Here is a 22,007-nt window from a genome sequence, read left to right on the forward strand (position 1 = left end):
CCCTCAAACGCTGTGCGCACCGTATGCCTGAAACTCCACCAGCCTGTCTCACTGTCGTGGTATGAGTCGCATGGCAGCCTTCCGCCTCGTACCCCTTGTTACCTCGGTCGCACCGTACACATGCTAACGCGAGGCGCGTGAGGTTTAGCGAGGCCCTTCCCGTTGTAGCCGTACGGGGCGTACAGGAGCACTACGAAGCGCACAAGTTTCAACGAACAGTGCAACAAATATCTAGACATTACCTTAATTACTGTGGAGCCGTTTTTAGAGTTATACAGACCTCCCAAAGAACTGAACCTTGCATTTGATTGTGGAACTGCGTTTAAGAGTTACTAGAACCATTTTGAAGTATTAAGTCTGTACCTAAAGCCTGCTTGAGAGTTTAACTATAAAGAGTATATTTTCACATCAAAACAGCCTGTGTCTCTGTGTGGTGGGTTTACAGAATACTGTGTATGTTATTACAAAAGCCCTCTTTTCTCTCTTCCTAAACGGGTTGATAGTTGACCTAATTGCCACTAAGGTAATAGATTCACCGAAACTGGCCCATACAAGCTTTCCTGCATTGATGTTTGCGGACAATACCCTGTTGCTTTCAAAATCAGCTTCGGGTATGCAGCGCATCCTAAACAAATTTGCCCTGTTCTGAAAAAAAAGGAATCTTGAGGTCAACATGAATAAAACCAAATAAATTGTCTTTAATGGTAAATCCACTAATTGTCCTCATCCGGTGATGGAGGCCGGTCCCTTGGAAAGGGTGCCTACTTTTGTTTACCTGGGTCTAACTTTGACTGAACATATGGGATGGGGTCCACAGACGTATAAGGCCAACTTAAAACTAACCCAGGCAGTCGGGGGGGATTCTAAAAGTATACAAAAGTTGTGTTCTAAAAAATCTTAGTCCAGTATTGGAAATATATAGAGTCCAAGCCAGATCAGCCACACTTTATGGGGCGGAACTGTGGGGGCACAAGCTCCATAAAGCCCTCACAGTTACATAAAATAACTTTATAAGACAAGTTCTGTCCCTGCCAAAAAGTACACCGCTAGTTCTTCTCCGGATGGATTTAAATGTTATCCCAATTGCGGATCTCATTGCGGCACGCCCGCTGCTATAGTGGCGGTGGTTGTGGTGCACTCCAGAGTTGTCTAGCTACCGAGAGGAACTAAAAGTAGTGCTGGCTTCTCTAGGTGCAGGTAGTATACCTTGGCTCTCCTATGTGAAGCACTCATTCAGGGCAATTGGCATGGAAAACCTCTGGACTGATCCTGAGGTGTCCTGCCCAGCCATTTCTAAGAAAACTCTGGCGTCTGCTCTGAAAGACTATAACTTGACAAAAATCTGTTTGGAAGCAAAAACCACAACTTTAACGGATAGGTTTTTGGGTTTTAAGAGTCAGTATAAATTTGAGGCCGTTCTTGATTCCATACATCCCACCATAGCAAAGAAGCTGTTCCTTCAGTTTAGATTTGGAACTCTGCCGCTACATGTGTTTACTGACAAATGGGCAGGAGGTCAACATCGTTTGTGTCCTGGGTGCCACATGGTTGAAGAATCCTTAGTGCATGTTGTGCTCTTTTGCGCTGCCTATAAATATCCAAGGTCCAAATGGATTATTCAACAATGTAAAAATGTGGGCATCAGGGGCCATTTGGTATTTTTTAGAATCTTACAAACTGATACCAACCCGGTCTATGTGGTAGCGGTATCAAAATTCTTGTTTGCTATGTGGATAATTCGTAGGAATCTACTAAAACTGGAACCACCTTAAAGCAACGATAGTAATTGACTGGCTGAAACTCTGACCCCCCCCTATCTATCAAACGATTGATCATTATGTACTAAGGGGGAGACTGATAGGACTGTCATTAGGATTGGCTGATGAAGATGATAGTTTTAGATTTTTAGAGTTTTTAAGTACTTGTATAGTTACATTATATTTTTAAAGATTTTATTACTATCTAACCCCATAATGATGAATGTGTAAAAATGGTTTTATATGCCCTTGTCTTTTGTAAGTATGTATTTTTGCTACTTGGTATTTACCTTGGATCTGTATTAGTAATTAATGATAAATGAATGTGCTTTTATGGCTATATTTAGCCGCAATAAAGTTTTGAATTGAATTGTTCTTACAAATGCTTAACCATGTGTGCTCTGGAGATTAGCCTTGTCTGCTCGCGCCACGCCGCCTAGAGGGTGAGCAGGGGTTATTTCTAGGAGTAGTCCTTTGCCCTGACTAGAGGAGAGGGTCCCTGTTTGTCACAAGTGCTTAACTGTGCCAACCAGAGACCCCCAATTCTAACAAGCCCATTTGAACTTCTGTTTGTACATCCAGTTAAGGGTCCATTGTGTCTAGTGAAGGAGGGCTGGGAGTTACCGCTCAACCCCCCATAACAGGATATTGTGGACTATGTACTTGGTCTCTGCTCCAGGATGGCTGAGTACATGAAGAAGGCAACTAAAAACCTTGAGGCTAGCCAGGAATTACAGAAAGCCTGACATGACCAAAAGACTGTGCTGACTGTTTACCAGCCAGGGCAGAAAGTATGGTGTTGGAGCCTGTGGCCCCAGCAGCCCTCCAAGATAAGTGGAGTGGCCCTCATACTATAATTGAGCCAAAGGGAGAGGTTAGCTATATGGTGGACCTGCAAACTCCCAGGAGCCCCTATAGGGTGCTCCAGGTCAACAGGCTCAAACCATATGTTGACTGGGCAGACATGGGCTTGCTTATGGCTACTGATGAGGGACAGGAGGAAGAGTGTGTAGGAGAGTAGGGTCTGCTTCTTATGGTCGCCCCCACTTTTTGCTGTGATTCTCTGTATTTTTTACTAATGTGGCTGTGGGCCTGCTAATTAGACCCACAGCCCAGCTGTTCTCTTTCTAAGTTGATACCATGCACTTTAGGTGCATACCAGATTGGTTACTGGGTCACCCTTGTGAGCCCCTGTATAGTGTACCATAGGTGCACCCTAGGCCTACCAGGGGCTGCGGCATGGATTGTGCCACCCCTGGGTTGCCTTCCAAACTGACACCACAGGTCTGTTCACACAGCCTGGGTAAGTTGGTGTAATCACCCCTTACTTAGATATAATATACCTATATCTACCTTTACTTATAGACACATATACACCTATAAGCCACTCCTATGGTAGGCCTCGACAATCCTGGAGGCAGAGCACTTGGGTTTATGTGAGAGTGTGCTCTGGCATGAGCTGAGCCCCTCTGCAGCTTTCGGAACCATCTCCTTATAGCTGTGCAATGATATAGCCATACCATATATGTGGAGTGGTGTGGCTCACTGGTTAGAGGCGGCAGACCCGTAAGCAGAGAACGGCCCGGGACCAGGGTTCAATTCCTGACGCGGCAGGGTCGTGGACCAGGGTCAAAACGGACTCGATAATTCTCGCCTCGGTGCCTACTCTAACCAGGGAACACACTCGGCAACTCTGGGCATTAAGCTTGCCTCATCTCTACAACGGCCCCCCACAGACGCCGGGGATGCCTGGTTTCACCTTGGAGATACCCAGAAAGGGACAATCTTACAGGGAAAACCAGGACGGGTTCCCCAGCGGTCTTCAGCGCCAGGATACTCCATGGAGTCGCAGTGCGCTTTACAAGTACACCCACATTTACATTTACAATTACATTTAAGTACATTATAATCCTTGAGGTTAATGCTAACTTTGATTTGGCTTTATCAAAACATGACGTGTAAGGTGTCCAACACTTTGGAATACTATCCCCGCCAATTCTGGCAGCGGGGGTAGCATTCCACCCTTCTAGAGGGAAAAGACATGTAGTTTACTGCTTTACTCGGTTAAAGTTACACCGAGCCTCAGCATCCCAAAATGGATGCTGCTACTACAGACACGAGTCTGACCTCCTGTTGCTGGGGGAAACTCCAGCAAGGGCGGCCTGGACAATAGGTTTCCTGTCCAAGGAGGAGCCAGCACCTCCCCAGACAGGGGTTTTGTGTATTGGGGCAGGGAGGGCTGCATTCAGTTAATGCATCTAGACACTACCGGGGTCACACAAGGTGTTCCATGCATAGCCCGGTTCAAACCAGTTGCTGGGGCACTCCAGCCCCAGCTCTGGCGCGAAACTGGACAAAGGGAAAGGGGTGTAACCACCCCCTTCTCAGGTCCACCCATAGGAGGGACCTAGTCCCTTAATCCAGCCCCCTTTCTTTGTATAAGTATAGGAGCTGTGTCCCCAGGCCTTTAGATTATCCTGGACGAATCTTTGAAAGACATATCTTGGACCTTCGACATTCCATTCTGACTGGAAGACGGGAGACATCTCCCTTGTGGTCAAGGAGTGACCACCCTGTGTAAACAGGCGCCAACAGTAACTTCGCTGGTCTGCAGTTTCAAGGCTCCCTTCCGAACCCGAAGACTCTGCGACTCAAGAACTGGACTTCCAGACTTCTCTGACCTCGGCCCACATCCACAGCAAAGCTGAGACACGTGGCAGACACGAGAGACGTAACACCGGACATCTTGGCCATCCTGCATTTTGCTACCTGCACTCCTTTCCTGAAGCCTCAGTAAGTTGTGCATTGGTGTACGAGAAGACCCAGCCCCGAGCACCATTTGCACCGAAGCTCAGGCCCCCACACTCCGCGAGTGTCCTCTGGGCCCCGCCATTACATTTGTGCACAACGTGTCTTCCCGGTTCCTTGACCCATGGCTAGTCAGTCCCCTGAAGAGGCCATCTTGAATCTAACTTGCTTCCCTGGTTGCTTCAGGCTTGCTCCAGCTTCCCTGAAAAGGAGAAGCACCACAGACCTTGCTGGTCTGCAACAGAGCCAATCTCGACATCCTGTGTGGGTTGCTGTTGTCAAGGCTTGATGGGTCCAATCCGGATACTGACGCTGCAGTCATCTAGATCCATCGTGGGACAGCTCGAATCCAGCTTCTGGACATCGTCGATGCCTCCTGGTCCTCTTGGCTAAAGAGACAAACTCACCTTCACCTTAAAGCACCCGACATCGCCTGGTTCCTTCCTGGTAACTGGCTAGTGACCCAGACTTTGTCCCCTCTGCTTTCAGGTTCTTCACATCTCCGATCCACCCTTGGATCCATCCGGACACTTCTCTGCTCGCCTGCAGCACTTCTTTACATCTCTTCATAGAAAACGACGACGCAACCAGACACAAAAAGACACCTATGCATCCTGCTTCCCTGGGTGAGGTAACAAGAGTACGCCGGTGCTCCTGTGGATCTTGACTCTCGAAGTGTCCTAGTTTAAAAGGGTTCCATCCTAGTCCATCCGGAAGTGTCCTTAAACTGTAACTTTGTAACTTTTACGAACTCCATAGAAAGTCAATGGGAACCCGCGCCTGTGTTGAGACACTGCACGCGGCTCCCGTGGGTCTCCTACTTCCTAACCTTTGGTTGTTTAGTGTAGCCCCAGCGATTCTACAGGCCCTAGGCCTGCTTTCTAACTCTCACGTGGTACTTGTTCCACTTTCTTAGTATATGGTTTGTGTGGCCCCTAGGGCATACGTATACTGTTCAACTTATCGTATATTAACTGTGTGACTTGTATTGTATTTTTACCTCTGACCTCATAAAGAGTGCAGAGGGGTTGTGTTTAGAATAAATACATATATATTTGATATATACCTTGTGTGGTGTCCTTTCATTTGGTATTCAAGGGATTATATATGGTAAAAACAACTTGCTTAACTCGCCTACTGAAGTCTTAGCCTGAAGACTGCTGGTTCATGCTACTACTAGGATAGCTTGTCTTTATGGTTGACTTTACAACCACCATCAATAAGGGTCGATTAGACTGGTGCAAGGTGCCCACTAGAACTAGTGGACATCATATGCCAGGCTAACTTCTCCCAGAGTGTGACCATCTCCCAGACCGTCTCTCACTGAACCCTGATGATGGGTCAGTAGACGGTGTAGCCTTGGCAGGCAGCCTCACTGACCAGCAGCAAACTGATTGTAGAAAAGTTTTACAACAGTTCAGGCATACGTTCTCACTGACTCCAAGTCAGACTACCTGGTACACTCATGTGAAGTGGACACTGGGGACAGTCTGCCTGTTAAAAGGATTTACAGTCAACCTGATCATGCCAGGGACTGTATGAGTGTTAACTTCTCAATCCTCAGGATCAGCGTGATGTTATAACAAGGCCACCTCCAGATCTAACCAAACCCAGATTGCTGTAATAGCCATGGGTTAAGGAAGGATCAGGTGAGGGCAAAAAGAAAGGCGGGGAAGGAAGGGGACAGCGGGGAGGGAGATCTGAAAAACACAAGACAAAGAAAAAACATTGGTACCAGACACTCTTACTCCTGTTCCAATTAACAATACAGTAACATAAGATGTACTCATCTACCTGTAAAGAAACTAAAGGGACGGTGTAATAGAAGATACAACTCTTCACCAGCCTCAGAGCCCTGGACGGATATGAACAGTGCTACGTCCTCCCTGTAATACACAATGAACACCTCTCTTATTCTGTACCCTTGTATAACCGTAGTGCAAGAATGAAACACTATACTATTGTACATACCCCGCGACAGAGGGACTTGTCGGGACGTAAAGGAGAGTCTTAAGCCACATCCGAAGGACCCCTGGATAAACAGTACCCAAAACAACAAAGTCAAGCAACCAAGGGTTACGTCACCCGATAATAATAATCAGTACAGTACCTGTGTTTCTCCACTCCGTACTGAATATGGTCCTGAAGGGCACTGATTCAGTTCAATACGAGAATCTGATTTCCTGTGTACTAGCCGCAAGACGCAGGCACAGCATACAGAGCAAGGCTTACCACTCGCGGTAAGATTAAATACATACAAGAATTCGTCCTCCGCACGAGCCGAAGCAAGAAGGCTCACCAACGGAGGGCAAATGCGGTAGCGAGACACACTCGTGGAGAACACTCCACATGGAACGCAATTCGTCCTCCGCACAAGCCGAAGAAATAAGGCTCACCAACGGAGGACAACGGCGAAAAAAATTCGTCCTCCGCAGAAGCCGAAGAAAGAAGGCTTACCAACGGAGGGCAAGGAAATCCTTGGTAACTGCTACGGGAAGCAACTCACTCCAAGAGCTCCGAGTTCAGGTCGATAGAATCCAAAATATCCGACAAGAGGAACAGGAAGTGTTCCTCTTTTATAGTACCGCCTCTAGATAGGCGCTAAGCAGTCTGGGACATGTAGTTGTTTAATCCGTATGACATCCAGCCGGATGACTACGTACTGAGGCGCTCACAGAAACCTGACAGTACATCCCCCCTCACTGAGAGCGCCGAAGAGGGCCAGGACGAGACGGATGCCGCCTGTGAAACCACGCCACCAACCGAGGCGCATGAACACCAGATGCAGGTTCCCAAGAGTTCTCCGGGCCGAACCCCTTCCAAGACACCAGATAACGAAGGCCCCTGCCGTGCCACTGGGAATCGAGGATGCCGTCCACCTCGTACTCCAAACTGCCCTGTACAGCAATCGGCTATGGAAGCCTCCGCCCCGAGGACAAGGGCGGCTTCAGCAGGGACACATGGAACACAGGATGGATCCGCAGGTGTCGCGGGAGCCTCAACTTCACTACGACCGGGTTGACACATCGCACAATAGGATATGGACCAATGTAGCGTGGGTTAAAAACGCTGTGCTTCCTGAACCTGATGTTCTTAGTGGACAACCACACCAAATCCCCCACCTGATACAATGGGCCGGAATGCCTGTGCATGTCCGCCGTACGTTTGTACGCCACTTTAGACGCCCTGAGATTGGTCTGCGCCTTCACTAAGACATCCTTGATGTGTGACACCCGTCTTGCGGCTTCCGGCACACTATCCTCCTTGATGGGATTGATGAAAGGAAGAAAACGGGGATGGCGCCCATAGGTACAGTAGAAAGGCAAGACACGTGTGGCACTATGCGTCGCGTTGTTATACGCCACCTCAGCCAGCCACAAATAGTCCACCCACTCATCCTTGCCTTGCTCCACATAACAACTGTTTCAGAGTCTGATTGAGACGCCCCGTTTGCCCATCCGTCTGAGGGTGGAAACTGGTGGACAAGGCAGTCTCAATGTGCAAAGAGGAACACCAGGACTTCCAAAACTTAGCAGTGAACTGGGAACCCCGATCAGAAACTATAACAGCAGGCAGCCCATGTAACCGAACCACATGAGTCATCAACAAATGAGCCAGATGCCCTGCAGTGGGCACCTGGGGACAGGCAATGAAATGCCCCATCTTGGTCAAGTAATCAATGACCACCAACATCGCGGTACACCCCTGATCCTTGGGTAAACCCACCACGAAATCCAAGGAGATGCGTTCCCACGGAACCGAAGGAGTGGGCATCGGCTGCAAAAGCCCAGCGGGGCGACGATGGTCTGCCTTAACAGTCTCACAAACGTCACACTGCAATATCCATTTCTTGACATCAGGTCTCAGAGAAGGCCACCAACATCGCCGATTGATCAATTCCACTGTCTTTTCCACACCCATATGCCCCGCACTGGGAGAGCAATGACACCACTGATATACTTGTTTCTGTAGAGGCACCGTAGGGACCAGTAATCGCCCATTGTTCACAGGGTAGCCATCATGGAGAATCCACTCCTTGTGGCTACGCAACCAGGTCTTCCAATAAAAGGAGTTTATGCCCCTTAGAATCCCTTGCAGAAACGCATCAGGCTGAATAACACATATCATCTTGGCAGGGTCGATGATAGCCGTTTCTATTCCAGCGTCAGTAGTTCGGATAGATGACTGACGAGTCAATGCATCTGCTTTCCGGTTGTCCGCCCCTGGACGAAAGGTTATAGTGAAATGGAACTGTGAAAAGAAAAGCATCCACCTCAATTGCCTTGGAGTAAGGTGTCTAGCGGTGGTCATGAATTGGAGGTTTCTATGATCGGAGTAAACAGTCACCACGTGACTGGCCCCAATAAGGAAATGTCTCCATTCCGTGAAAGCGACCTTTATCGCCAGGAGTTCCTTCTCGGCGATACAGTAATTAGCCTCAGCTCCATTCAGTTTCAGAGACATGTACGCCACCGTATGCAGCTGACCCGTCTGATCGTGCCTTTGAGAGAGAATGGCTCCAATCGCAACGTCGGAGGCATCCGCCTCGACAACGAATGGCTTGTCCGGGTTAGGATGGGCTAGTATGGGTGCAGACACGAATGCATCTTTCAACATGTCAAATGCCTCTTGGGCTTCCTGATTCCAGACAAAAGGCTTAGCTTTTCTCAGCAGATGGGTGATGGGAGCAACCACTTGAGAAAACTGCTTGATAAAGCGTCTATAGAAATTAGCGAAGGCAATAAAGCATTGAACATCCTTTATGTTCTGAGGTACAGGCCAATCTCTGACTGCTTGAACCTTACGTTCCGCCATTTCCTGGCCATGCGGGCTGAGCATGACTCCTAAAAACTCCACAGTTGATACGTGAAAGTCACATTTGCTCAGTTTGCAGTACAGACTATGCCTTTGTAAGATCTGTAATACTGATTTGACATGTTGGACATGCATGTCCTCTGACTCTGAATAGATGAGAATATCATCGATATATACAATGACATAATGATCAAGTATTTCTCGCAGCACGTCATTGAGGAAGTACTGGAAGGCCGCTGGGGCATTGCATAGTCCAAAAGGCATGACCAGGTACTCGAAAAGACCATACCTGGTCTTGAAGGCTGTCTTCCATTCATCCCCTTCCCTCATTCTCACCAAATGGTATGCGCCCCTTAAATCCAACTTGGTGTAGATGGTGGCTTTCTTCACCTGCTCCAGTAATACATTGATCAAGGGAAGGGGATATCTGTTCTTCACTATCACTGCGTTGATGGCCCTAAAGTCTACGCAAGCCCTCAGTTCCCCATTTGCCTTGGGAATGAAGAAAAGAGGGGAGGCAGCCGGGGATTTGGAGGGACGAATAAACCCCAGTTTCAGCAGGTTATCCAGATAGCCCCTCAGATGCACGTTTTCAGGTTCAGACAATGCGTACAAGCGTCCGCAAGGAAGAACAGCCCCCGGAACAAGGTCTATTTGACAGTCATACTGACGATGCGGAGGGAGCACCTCTGCTTGCACTTCGTCAAAGACCCCCTGTTATTCCTGATATGACTCAGGCAATAGTACTTCCTTCTCGGCCGCCGTGGCCACATGCTCACCGCAAGCCAGAGCGGACGACGGTCTCTCGTTGACCTCATAACAGTGTTCCCAACAAAAAGACGAGTTCATGGTGATGATGCCCGTACCCCAATCCATCTCGGGATTGTGTCTTTTCAACCAGGGAATTCCTAATATGATACCATATTGAGGGGCATTGATTATACTGAACGTAACACGTTCCTTGTGACATCCATACAGCATTTCCAGTTCCCCTGTATGATAACCGATAGGGCCTAATTCTAGTTTCCACCCATCAATCGCATATATCTCATCACACGTCTCTCTGGGAATTAAGCGTATTCCAACCCTCTTAGCCACCGCCATATCCATGAACATACCTGTGGCCCCTGAGTCCACCATGATTCAGAAAAGGGGGTGGTGATGAACAGAGCGTCTGAATTAAGCAGACCACTCTTACCCAGTCCAAAGATCAGGGCTTGATCCATCACCGTTATTTAGCTCACTGCCCCATCCCAGCTCAGAACCTGAGTCCACCATAGCATGCATTGTAATCCATTCTGCCTGTATGAATAACATGATTTCGATAAACAAATGTTGTGCCCCCACGACACTCTTTAACAAAGAAGGGATGCATACCAGACTCCAAGGAACCCCTTAGTTAACCTTAGAGTCATCTAGTTTTCCGCTGGCTTGTCCACCACCGCTGCTGCCCCTTTATATAGGCGGAACCGAGACAACTTAGGTTTAACCGGGCATTCCCTAACAAAATGCCCTTTTTTGCCACAATAAAGACAGAGCCCGTTTTTTCGACGCTGCTCTTTCTCAGAAGAGGTTAGGGCGGCTCTGACTGCCCCTATATCCATGGGTTCCGTGCCCGTAGCAGGGTTGTTATCCACTGCCTTCGAATGCCCATAGGAGGGGACCGTTCTACCCTTAGCTTTGTGGTCTCCTTTGCGTTCCCTTAATCTATGGTCCAAACGCAAAACCAAATTAATTAAGTCCTCACACCTAACAGGCTGGGGATCGATCTGAGCTATGACATCCTTCAGATCGTCATTCAAACCCTGATGAAATAAGGAAGCTTGTTTTTCATCAGGCCACTTTGTCTCAGTAACAAGCCGTCTGAAAGAATTCAAGTAAGACAAAATGTCTTGATTGCCTTGTCTGAGCTCCAACAGCTCCCTATCGGCAGTGTATGAATCCGCCCTTCGATCGAAGACCCTTGTAAATTCATCTCTGAATGCTACCCAATCATGTATGAGAGGGTCGTCTCTTTGGATCAGAGGAACCGCCCACTGGGCTGCGTCTCCTGCCAAATAAGAGATAAGAAATGCCACCTTGGCCTGGTTGGTGGGAAACGACCTAGGTTTACACGTAAAATGCATCATAACCTGTGTCAAAAATACCTGTACCGAACCCGCATCCCCCTTGAAGCGTTCAGGGTTAGCTAAAGGGACAGCAACAGGCATTTCGACTACCAATGGAGTGGGTGGGTTGGTACCTGAAGTTCCAGCACTAAAGGGATTCCTCTGTATGGTATCCAATCTATTACGCAGTTCGGTTGTCTCTTGTCTAGAAGTGATCAACTCCGACTGCACTACTACTAGGGCAGCTAGGACATCATCCAGGGTGGCCATTATAACACACACTGGCCAGGAGGATGTATTCCCTTGGGTCGGATATTCTGTTAACTTCTCATTATCCAGTATTTGGGTGTCTTTCATAGATTCACATGCCTGAATCATTCCCCGTCGTCGAGACGGGAGCCTCCGGTATATAAAAAAGTAATGTCCTAGAGACATACATAGAGAGAATAGGCCTAAAGGTCTCACCTTAGCAGCCTATCCACGTCCTTTTGTAGGAAGGACCAAACAGAGCAGGCCCCAAGGGTCCCACCTTGGTGGCCTATCTGGGTCCTTTTGTAAAAAAGGACCAAATAAAGCGAAACAGCCAATCAGCTACCACCTCCTTCTAGAACCTTCCTGTCAGGAGCCCAAGTCTCTCAGATTTTCTACCGCACGTTGTGCTAGGGAGTCTCCACCTGAGCTCTCCTCAGGAAACTTCTTTTCTTCATAAAAACGACTTATTAATCTTTTCAGAGCATGTCTGAAGGTCAGAAGAAAGGTCTGTTCAGGGCCTGTTCTTCCTGCAGCAAGAAGAGGCTTCACATCGACGATAAACATGATAGATGTTTATATTGTCTTTACCCTCACCACCAGGCCAAGGAATGCAAAATCTGCCGGACCTTCTCTAACAAGACCCTCAAGGACCGGGAAGGTCGACTTCTGTTGTGGCTCAACAGGCTCAAGACCAAGACTGCTGACTTGGCATCAGAAGGTGAGAGTGGGTCCGGAGCGTCCCAATTTTCTTTGAAGAGGCCAAGGGTTTCTTCCCCTAGCCCCACAGACACCCCTCCTATGAAGACTTCTAAAAAGTCCTCAGAGGGCAAGCCATCTGTGTCTGTCAAGGACCCGCCTGTCTCCAGGAAGGTGCCACTGGTCCTGGCGACGACGACGACATCTACGGTGCTTTCGGCACAGAAAACTGTCTCGACGTCGACGACGACAGTGTCGACGACGACGGCATCGTCGGCCTACTCCTCGACCACGAGGATGACGCCTTCGTCGTCGTCGAGCAGACCTACGTCGTCGACCATTCCGGTCACTCCGTCGACGACGACGACGACAACATCGTCGACGACGAGACCATCGTCGAAGTCATCGACGACGACGACCCCGTCGACGAAGTCGGCACCGTCGACGAAACAAATCTCGTCGACGAAGATCATCCCGTCGACGATGGGAAAACCGTCGACGGCGAGTGCACCGTCGACGATGGGGACCTTACCGTCGACGAAGCTGCTGTCGATGAAGACATCGTCGTCACAACCACCGTCGACGACGACGAATTTCTCGTCGACGAAAATGCCTACCAAGGCACCATCGACTCCAGCATTGCCATCTACAGGACCATGGAAGGAGTCTGCACTCCTATCCCATGCTATGGATGCCTTTCCACCACAAGTGAGCCACGTCATGGTAACAATTACTAAAAAGCCAATTACGCCGAGTCAGACGTCACCAGGCAGGATACAACAACTACCACCTGCCTGTATACTACAAGGTCAGGAGTCGGACGAGGACTCCTTTACGCAAGCTACTAGCCCGTCGGATCTAGTGCTGAAATGTCAAACCACAGATGAGGAGCCGGAAGAGGAGGAAGACCTTCCTGAACAACAGGTCCACCCTCCGCCTCAGTCTCAGGTTACTCCTATGGTGTGCCTTCCGGCTTCTATAGTCTCGGACCTGCAATACCTTATTAAGGATTATAAGGAAAGGTTCCCGGAGAAGCATTCCGCGCCAAAACCAGCACAGGCGCCAACACCTTCTTCTCGCCATAGACCCACTCCTCTGGTCATTCCACAGACACAGGTGCCCATTCAAACTGTTTCCTCATCTGAGGAAGAAGAACGAGAACAAGAGGAAGGGGAAGTGGATGACGACCAATCGGACCCTGACGCTGATCAAGACTATGTGGCACACTCTCCAGCCTCTCCAGCTCCACAGACTTCGGAGTCTCCACCTGCAGACATCGGTGGCTTTCACAACATCATGGAGCGGGCTGCCAAGAGATTCCACATGTCCATGGAATCTCAGGAGACAGAATGTTTCCTTTATGACTTTAAGGAGCCCACAAAGAAAATTTCAAGGTCGATACCAATTATTGAATACATCTGGAAGCAGGGCAAGCAAATCATGCAATCACCCGCTTCTGTACAGGTGGTGGTGCCCAGGCTTGATAAGAAATATAAAGCCACATCAACGGCGCCGGTATGCCTGACTGGTCACCCCAAACCAGATTCCGTAGTGACTCAGGCGGCGCAGAAGAACTCAAGGAATCCGGCCTCGCCTTTATCGACGCCACCGGATAAAGAGGGTAAGAAACTGGATGCCGTGGGCAAACGGTTTACGACCACATCAGCTATGACTGTTAAAGTGGCTAATTCTATTGCTCTACTTGGCCGTTATAATCGCCAACTATGGGCGGACATTGCGCCCTATCTGTCAAATCTGCCGGAAGATGTCAGAGAAGAGGCACATTCACTTCTTTTGGAGGGACAAACCTCTGCCTCAGAAATTATCGACTGTGCCATTGATGCCGCCATGACTGGCTTTCGGCAACTGGCGGGAGCTGCAGTCCTGAGGCGACAGGGCTGGCTCAAGGCCACCACTTTCCGCCAGGAGGTGCAAACCAGGATCTTGGACATGCCTTACGATGGCCAGCATCTGTTTGGTGAACAAATTGATACGGCCCTTACCACCATTAAAAAGGACACAGATACCGCCAAGGCTTTGGGTACTCTACAATTTCGGTCCCAGTCCTTTCGTGGCCAAAGGGGAAGAGGACAACCTTCATACAAAGGTTCCTTTCAGAATCGGTCTTCGTACTCGTATTCACAGTCCAAGCCGCAATTTCAACAGCGACAACCCCAACAGGGAAGGCAGTCTTCCTATGGCAGATCCAATTACAAAGGAAAGGGACAAAAACGGCCTGCTGGCAACAGACAATGACTTGTCTCCCTGGCTAGCCCCTCCACCACTACATTCTTTAAAACTTGGAGGGAAACTAACATACTTCCTTCGAAATTGGCAATCCATAACGACGGATCGTTGGGTTCTCCAACTCATTCGTTTTGGACATTCCCTAGAATTCACCTCTACTCCCCCAACAACACCTCCGTGCCACCGTTCGCACAGGCACCTGCGATTACTTCTTCAGGAAATAACTTCTATGTTGCAGAAGGGAGCGATAGAGAAAGTTCCACGGGCCCACATGAATCAAGGTTTCTACTCCCACTTCTTCCTAATCCACCAAAAAGGAAAGAAGTGGAGACCGATCCTGGATCTCAGGGCACTCAACGTGTTCCTAAAGAAACAATCGTTCCGTATGGTGACTTTGCAAGAAATCCTGGGTCTTCTGGAGGAAGGGGACTACATGACGTCTTTAGACCTTCAGGACGCCTACTACCATATACCTATTCTCAAAGGACACAGAAAGTTCCTCAGGTTTGCGGTGGCAGGACACCACTACCAATTTCGTGTCCTTCCATTCGGTCTCAAATCGGCCCCGAGGATATTTACGAAATGCCTGTCTCCAGTGGCAGCGTTCCTTCGTCAGCAAGGCCACCAGGTGTTTCCATACCTAGACGACTGGTTGGTGAAGGCACCGACGGAGGCCGGCGCAGCCTCATCCTCCAGCGCCTGTCTGGATATTTTCCACCGCCTGGGACTGACCCTCAACGCCGCAAAGTCGGTTCTGGAACCCAACAGAGTCATCACGTTCCTTGGAGCAACTCTGGATACGGAGCGGGTCAGAGCTTTCCCCTCTCGGGAGAGAAAGAACAAACTCATCTCCTTAGCCAAGGCAGTGGCTTCGAGGAAGACTCTCCCAGTCCGCACGTTCAAGTCCCTCCTTGGGATGATGTCTTCATGCATACTGCTCATTCCGCACTGCCGTCTGAAAATGCGTCCTCTTCAGGAAGCACTGACAAGACAATGGACGCAAGCCACAGGTTCTTTCGAGGACCGCATACGAGTCACTCGACCCATTATCAACCATTTGCAATGGTGGATGTCACTCCGCCATCTGTCGAAGGGTTTGCCATTCCTACTCCCAGCGGAGCCGCATGTAATAACTACGGATGCGTCACTGGAAGGCTGGGGGGCAGTCCTCCAGGAACTACAAATCAATGGGAAATGGACGACACAAGAAACAAAACTGCATATCAATCTGTTGGAATTACGAGCAGTTTTCCTAGCTCTCCAATCGTTTCTCCCACGCATTCGTCAATCCCCGGTGCTCGTCAGGACGGACAACACCACGACGATGCATTACCTGAACAAACAGGGGGGGACACGTTCGATCTCATTATCAAGAGAATCGCAAAGAATTTGGAATTGGCTTCTACAACACAGCATAGAATTAAAAGCGGAGTATGTCCCGGGCAAGGACAACGTTTTGGCGGACGCACTGAGCAGAGAGACGTCTCCTTCCCACGAATGGGAATTGGACATGGAGGTGCTGAACCATATCTTCGAGGAGTGGGGCACTCCCGCCATAGACCTCTTTGCCACCAGAGAGAACGCCAAATGCCCAAGCTTCGCAAGCAGGCATCACCACTCAGGAACCCTCGGGAATGCATTTTCCATCGCATGGCGCAACGTCTTTGCGTACGCCTTTCCGCCATTCCCACTAATTCCCAGGGTCCTCAGAAAGATGAAATCGGAACCCTGCACTCTGATCCTCATTGCTCCAGCCTGGCCGAGGCAGCACTGGTTCACGGACCTTCATCGCCTATCTGCCCGGCCTCCTCTTCGCCTGAAGCAGTTTCCGGCCCTGATCACGATGTCTCAAGGGCAGGTTCTCCACCCGAACCTGCGCTCTCTGAAATTGTCAGCCTGGCTCCTGAATACCGCGAGTTCAGCCACCTGAGCATCCCGCAGGATTGCAGAGATGTCCTTGCAAAAGCTAGAGCTGTCAGCACTAACAAAACCTACTCACTAAAATGGAAGCGATTCTGTTCCTGGTGTGTGGATCATGGCTTGCATCCCTTCCATGCCACTCCACAACAGCTGCTGCCATACTTGTTACATCTTGCGCAATCAGGCCTTGCGCATACATCCATCAAGGTGCATCTTGCAGCAATTTCAAGGTTCACGAGAACGGCTACGGGCCCTTCTTTGTGGGCGGACAGACTCATCAAACAATTCCTGAAAGGTTTATATAGGTCCTTTCCACGACCGCGACCTGTTCCTCCATCGTGGCACCTGAATGTGGTTCTTCATCAACTAATGAAGCATCCCTTCGAACCCATCCATAAGGCAGACATCAAGTTCCTATCTTGGAAAACGGCCCTCCTCCTGGCACTAACCTCTGCTAGAAGGGTCAGTGAATTGCAGGCTCTATCTGTTCAGGATCCTTTCCTTCAATTTCGAGAGGACAGAGTAATTCTGAGGACTAACCCTCGTTTCATTCCAAAAGTCCCCTCGGACTTCCATCTTAACGAACCAGTGGTGCTTAGATCGTTCTTTCCGAATCCTACCACGGCAGCCGAAAGAACTCTACATTCTCTAGATCTGAAGAGGTGCCTTAAATTCTACATTGATAAGACACGACACTTTCGAAAGTCAACACAGCTCTTTATTGCCTTTAGTAGACCAAGACTGGGCATGCCCCTGACAAAGCAGAGCATCTCAAGATGGATCTCTTCTGCGATCACCTTTTGTCACGACAAGGCTGGGCGACCTTTAGACTCACGTGTTAAAGCTCATTCGACTAGAGCCATGTCCACATCGGCAGCGTTGTTCGCTGGAGTGCCGATATTGGACATTTGCAGAGCGGCGACGTGGAAGTCCCCGCACACCTTCACCAGGCACTACTGCCTGGATACTGAGCTGATGAAGGATGCAGCAGTGGGCCGAGCAGTGCTTCGCCATCTATTTCAGTAAGGTGAGCCCTACTACATCCCTCCATCCTTTACGGGTATGCACATTCTCTTATTGTATGTATATTGCATTGCATTTTGTGATTTATGGTCATGTGATATGCTTTATCTACATGCTTGTACCTGATGTTCACACAGAATGTGCTTTATGTATTGCTCGCTACTCTGATTCAGGCATGTGAATCTATGAAAGACACCCAAATACTGGATAAGAAATGCGTTACTTACCTGTAACTGCAGTTATCCAGTATTAGTGTCTTTCATAGATTCACATGCACCCTCCCGCCTCCCCTGGCAGGGCTCACCTTTCTCTCTAAGGAGCTTACGCCTAACTAGCTTGGTGCGTACGAAAATCTGAGAGACTTGGGCTCCTGACAGGAAGGTTCTAGAAGGAGGTGGTAGCTGATTGGCTGTTTCGCTTTATTTGGTCCTTTTTTACAAAAGGACCCAGATAGGCCACCAAGGTGGGACCCTTGGGGCCTGCTCTGTTTGGTCCTTCCTACAAAAGGACGTGGATAGGCTGCTAAGGTGAGACCTTTAGGCCTATTCTCTCTATGTATGTCTCTAGGACATTACTTTTTTATATACCGGAGGCTCCCGTCTCGACGACGGGGAATGATTCAGGCATGTGAATCTATGAAAGACACTAATACTGGATAACTGCAGTTACAGGTAAGTAACGCATTTCATCCTCAGGATCAGCGTGATGTTATAACAAGGCCACCTCCAGATCTAACCAAACCCAGATTGCTGTAATAGCCATGGGTTAAGGAAGGATCAGGTGAGGGCAAAAAGAAAGGCGGGGAAGGAAGGGGACAGCGGGGAGGGAGATCTGAAAAACACAAGACAAAGAAAAAACGTTGGTACCAGACACTCTTACTCCTGTTCCAATTAACAATACAGTAACATAAGATGTACTCATCTACCTGTAAAGAAACTAAAGGGACGGTGTAATAAAAGATACAACTCTTCACCAGCCTCAGAGCCCTGGACGGATATGAACAGTGCTACGTCCTCCCTGTAATACACAATGAACACCTCTCTTATTCTGTACCCTTGTATAACCGTAGTGCAAGAATGAAACACTATACTATTGTACATACCCCGCGACAGAGGGACTTGTCGGGACGTAAAGGAGAGTCTTGAGCCACATCCGAAGGACCCCTGGATAAACAGTACCCGAAACAACAAAGTCAAGCAACCAAGGGTTACATCACCCGATAATAATCAGTACAGTACCTGTGTTTCTCCACTCCTTAATGAATATGGTCCTGAAGGGCACTGATTCAGTTCAATACGAGATTCTGATTTCCTGTGTACTAGCCGCAAGACGCAGGCACAGCATACAGAGCAAGGCTTACCACTCGCGGTAAGATTAAATACACACAAGAATTCGTCCTCCGCACGAGCCGAAGCAAGAAGGCTCACCAACGGAGGGCAAATGCGGTAGCGAGACACACTCGTGGAGAACACTCCACATGGAACGCAATTCGTCCTCCGCACGAGCCGAAGCAAGAAGGCTCACCCACGGAGGGCAACTGCGATAACAATTCGTGCTCCGCACAAGCCGAAGAAAAAAGGCTCACCAACGGAGGGCAACGGCGAAAACAATTCGTCCTCCACACAAGCCGAAGAAAGAAGGCTTACCAACGGAGGGCAAGGAAATCCTTGGTAACTGCTACGGGAAGCAACTGACTCCAAGAGCTCCGAGTTCAGGTCGATAGAATCCAAAATATCCGACAAGAGGAACAGGATGTGTTCCTCTTTTATAGTACCGCCTCTAGATAGGCGCTAAGCAGTCTGGGACATGTAGTTGTTTAATCCGTATGACATCCAGCCGGATGACTACGTACTGAGGCGCTCACAGAAACCTGACAATGAGGACTGAAGTTCAGAAGATGTTATAATTGGGAGTTATTGAACCCTCAAGTGTCCCTTGGGCTAGTCCAGTAGTCTTAGTCCCCAAACCTCACACCCATAGAGGCAAGAGAGAAATTAGGTTTAGTGTTGACTACAGGGGTCTCAATGCAGTAACTAGAACAGATGCTCACCCAATTCCAAGGGCAGACGAGCTTATAGATACTTTGGCCTCAGCCATGTTTCTGAGCACATTTGACTTGACAGCTGACTTGACAGCTGATGATGCAAAGCCAAAAACAGCATTTTCTACCCCTAGTGGGCACTACCAGTTTTTGGTGATGCCCTTTGGCTTGAAGAATGCACCTGCCACTTTTCAAAGGTTGGTGAACAAAGTCCTTACAGGCCTGGAAGACTATAGTGCAGCATGTCTATGTGATATTGCGGTCTTTAGCTCCACCTGGGAGGATCATCTGATCCACCTAAGAAATGTTTTGTAGGCCCGGCAGGAAGCCGGCCTAACTATTAAGGCCACCACTTGCCAGATAGGGCAGAGGCAGGTTGTGTACTTGGGCCACCTTGTGGGTGGTGGCCAGGTTCAACCATTGCAGAGCAAAATTCAGACCATCATGGACTGGGTTGCTCCAACCACCCAGACTCAGATCAGAGCTTTCTGTGGCCTTATTGGGTAGTATAGAAGATTTGTCAAAGGTTAGGGATCCATAGTGACCCCTTTGAATGACTTAACTTTTAAAATAATGCCATAGAAAGTTCAGTGGACAGTCAGCTGTCAAAAGGCATTTGATGACCTGAAGCAGGCCGTGCACTGCTCCCATTATGCAAAGTCCTAACTAATCCAAAGAATTCATTGTCCAAAACAGATGCATCTGAGGTGGGAGAAGGGGCTGTGCTATCACAATTGAATGATGAGGGTCAGGATCAGCAAGTAGCTTTTATTAGCAGAAGGCTGATCTCCAGAGGGAAACGTTGGTCAGCTATTGAGAGGGAGGCCTTTGCTGTGGTTTGGTCTCTGAAGAAGCTAAGGCCATACTTGTTTGGCACTCACTTCACTGTTCAGGCTGACCATTTGCCCCTCTTATGGCTAAAACAGATGAAGGGTGAAACCCCCAAACTTTTGAGGTGGTTCATTTCCCTACAGGGGATAAACTATACAGTGGAACATAGACCTGTGAGTAACTATACCACTGCATGATGGACTCTCCAGATATTTCCACTTCAAACTTGAAGACTTGACTTCCCAGAGGCCAACCGGAGCTCCCAGCAAAGCTGAGACCCATTGCCCTTGTGGGGACCATGGAACCGGACATTGCACATTTGCAAGTGCGTATGCGTTTTGGCAATACTTGAGGTTGTGCTTTGGGCTACTTGTAGTCCAAGCCCCGAGCACCATTTCTACCGAAGATTAATGGCCTACACTCACCCAGTGTCCTGTGGGCTGCTATTGTGTGATTCCTCTTGAGGTCCCATCGCGATTCCTGGTCCGTCGACTGGCGGGTCCCTGTGAAGGCAACTCTAACTTTCAACGGGCTTACCTGGTTTCTCCAGATGTACCCTGACTCTCCACCACTTGGGGAGTCACCAGGACCTTGCAGGTCCACACCGAAGTATCGTTTCTCTTCCTGCGTGGATTGCTGTTGTGTTTAATCCGAGCACCGACGCCGCAGCACTCAACATCCTTTGTGGGACAGCTCAAATCCAGCTCCTGGCCGTCGTCGACGCCTCCTGGTCCTCGTGGCTGCAGAGTCAAGCTTCCCCTCTGTGTACCTAAAGCACCCAACATTGGTGGGCATTCATCTATCGTGCCTCTGGTCACTGGCAAGTGACCCGGACTCTGTCCCCTCTGCTTTCAGGTTCTTTACATCTTCGATCCAGGCTTGGATCCCACCGGACACTTTCCTTCTTCCCGGCAGCAGCACTTTGCAGCAGGTCGCCATTGAAAACGACGATGCGACCCAACACCATTTGACACTTACGCACCCGGCTTCCCTGGGTGAGGTAACTCGAGTACTCCGGTGCTCCCGTGGGTGTTGGCCCTAGAACCCCCTAAGCCTAAAGGGGTTTGCTCAAAGTCCCCTCCGAAGTGCCCTTAATATTTAAATTTCCAACCGCGACTTTCCCCATAGAAGCTAAAGGAGCTCGCGGTTGTGTTCTCACACTGCACACATCCCCCGTGGGTCCCCTGTGTCACTACCCTGGGTGGTTCCTTGGGGTCCCGGCGATTCTACAGGTTGTAGGCACTGTCTAGTCAAGTCGTGGTTCTTATACCACTTTCTTAATATATGGTTTGGTCTCCCCCTGGGGCCCATTGTATATTGTACTATTTACTGAAGTTCTATTGTGTTGATATTGTGGGTCTTGTTCTCTAATCTGTAGAGAGTGTGCACAGAACACATCGCCACATATTTGCTTGTCTTATTTGAGAGGGAGAGAACAATTCGTTCTCTATCACTGACTCTCTGCCACCAGAGTCTGGCAGGGCAGTTACATGATTACCATTAAGTAGC

General features: G+C 49.1%; 1 protein-coding gene across 4 annotated transcripts in view; it reads left to right on the plus strand.

The window, feature by feature from the left end:
• The window catches only part of LOC144798280 (uncharacterized), a 2,046,403-nt gene that overhangs the window by 491,164 nt on the left and 1,533,232 nt on the right, over positions 1-22,007 (plus strand). The window lies entirely within an intron of this gene.

Source organism: Lissotriton helveticus, chromosome 12 (genome assembly GCF_964261635.1).
Source record: "Lissotriton helveticus chromosome 12, aLisHel1.1, whole genome shotgun sequence".
NCBI classification, from domain to species: domain Eukaryota; kingdom Metazoa; phylum Chordata; class Amphibia; order Caudata; family Salamandridae; genus Lissotriton; species Lissotriton helveticus.